This window comes from Etheostoma spectabile, unplaced genomic scaffold (genome assembly GCF_008692095.1).
Source record: "Etheostoma spectabile isolate EspeVRDwgs_2016 unplaced genomic scaffold, UIUC_Espe_1.0 scaffold00006574, whole genome shotgun sequence".
NCBI lineage: Eukaryota > Metazoa > Chordata > Actinopteri > Perciformes > Percidae > Etheostoma > Etheostoma spectabile.
In genome coordinates this window covers 124002-126431 of record NW_022603400.1, presented here as the reverse complement: position 1 = coordinate 126431, position 2430 = coordinate 124002, and the positions used below count along the sequence as shown (strand labels likewise).

Below are 2430 nucleotides of genomic sequence, written 5' to 3'. Positions count from 1 at the left end.
AAGAAGAAGATAGTGGACAGGAGGCTTTAGACTAGTGACACTCACGTGTACTAACAATGGGATAGCATTCTTTTGTAAATAAAGATTGATGGATTGTATTATTGGGTAATAGGTATAGAGTGCTTGGGGAAACAGAGGATGCGCTGAGAAAATATGGCACAAGTTGGGTGTGCTTGTGTAACTATGGCGGGGGGTATGTGGGACAGGGACCACTCATCCATTTTATCAAGGAACATTATTTTTTCCACATTATTGGACTGGAAAACTCTGACTGTTGTTTGTGCATATGCACCAAACAAGAGTTTGGAATATTCTGCTTTTTGGAGACCTTGAATAGAGTCTTGTATGGGGCTCCAGATCTCCATAGTTCTGCTGGGGGACTTCAACGCACACGTGGGCAATGATGGAGATACTTGGAGAGGCGTGATTGGGAGGAACGGCCATCCTGATCTGAACCAGAGCGGTTGTCTGTTGTTGGACTTCTGTGCTAGTCATGGATTGTCCTTAACAAACACCATGTTCAAACATAGGGTGCTCATAAGTATGTGGTACCAGTGCACCCTAGGCCGAAGATCAATGATTGATTTTATAATTGTTCTGATCTGAGGCTGTATGTTTTGGACACTCGGGTGAAGAGAGGGGTGGAGCTGTCAACTGAACACCATCTGGTGTTGAGTTGGGTCAGGGGATGGGGGAGGACTCTGGACAGACCTAGTAAGCCCAAACAGGTGGTACAGGTAAATTGGGAACGTCTGGAGGAGGCCCCTGTCCGACTTTCAACTCGCAGCTCTGGCGGAGCTTTTCGTGCATCCCTGTGGAGGCTGGGGGCATTGAACCTGAGTGGACAATGTTCTAAGTTTCCATTGCTGAGGCTGTGGGCGGCAAGCTGTGGTCTTAGGGTCTTAGGTGACTTAGACTTAGACTTAGACTTAGCTTTATTAATCCCTTTGGGATGACTCCCGCAAGGAAATTAAAGTTACCAGCATCCGATACAGCATATGAAGGAGAAAAAATAAGAAACACAAAGTAATACAATGATGCACTGGACAACACACAGAACATGTGGTTACATGAAGGGATTATTTGAGGTGACTGGGGTGGGGGGTGAAGAAACACAAAAAGAAGGTCCCCGAGGCAGTCAGTTTGAGGCCAGCTGCAGGTTGTTTTCCCGAACGATTTCCCAGGAAAACAGCAGGCAGGTGGGAGAGAGAAAGAAAGTCTCCACACAACAAAGTAGACAAGACTTTCTTTCTCTCTCCCACCTGCCTGCTGTTTTCCTGGGAAACCGTGCCTCAAGGGGCGGTAACCCATGAACACCCTGGTGGACACGGTGGTCATTAAAGCCGTCCGACTAAAGAAGGAGTCTTTCCGGGATATGTTATCCCAGCGGACTCCGGAGGCAGTGGCAAGGTACTAACGGGCCCAAAGGACTGCAGCCTCTGCCGTGACAGGAGGTAAAGCAAGGGAGACGTTCAGAGAAGACATGGAGAAGGACTTTCGGTCAGCACCAAGGTGCTTCTGGAAACCCAATCGCCACCTCAGGAGAGAGAAGCAAGAAATCATCAAAGCTGTGTACAGTAAGGATGGGACGTTGTTGACCTCAACTGAGGAGGTAATAGGGCGGTGGAAGGAGCACTTTGAGGAACTCCTAAATCCAGCTGACACGTCCTCTGTGGTGGAGGCAGAGGTGGAGGATGATGGGGGATCATTGATGGGGGATGATGGGGGATCATGTCATTAATTACCTGTAATTAATGACAATTGATTAATTACTTCTTTTTTTTATTAATTAATGACCCTGTTTCAAGTAACATTGTCCACCATGGACAAGAAAAATATTTCAAGATTGGCAATAACTGTAGTTGATTAAATAGCTTAGCACACTTTGTCATGTTTACTCACATTAGTTTTCCACACATCTACTAATACCATTCTGATCATATTCCCTTCCTCAATGCTCCATAAAGAAACAAGGAACGATCATCAATGACAGAGAGCATATGAAGTGAATCATTACTCTCTGTCAGCTTCACGCTCAGAAAGGAATATCCCAACTCATCATCATGGTCAGCGAGACCAACCCATTCAGTAACACAATCCTCAAGTCAGAAACTCTAGAAATGATCCCTAAAAGTACAGTCTTGGTTAGACTGAGGGGGGGGGGAACTGCATCGCATTCACTGCAGAGTGATTGTCACTCAGGGTTCAGAGGGACAGAAGCTAATGGTACGTGCTCCAAATGACTCTGAGGTGAGAAAATCTATTTAGATCTTTAAATACTGAAAGCAACCATTTCCACTCAACTCCACTTCTTTTTGATCAAGTTTCAGTGGTCTTGACTATTGTAAGTAATGAATGGCTTCATGAATAGACAACCATCATCCCGATGTATGCCATTAACAGTCTATGAGTGGTCAATTAGAGTCCAAT

General features: G+C 45.5%; 1 non-coding gene across 1 annotated transcript; it reads right to left on the bottom strand.

Moving 5' to 3' along the window:
• Window positions 1–1927: 1927 nt before the first annotated feature.
• On the bottom strand, window positions 1928–2143 carry LOC116678171 (small nucleolar RNA U3). Its single transcript, XR_004329186.1, has one exon. It is a non-coding gene; the product is annotated as a small nucleolar RNA U3 (small nucleolar RNA).
• Window positions 2144–2430: the final 287 nt, after the last annotated feature.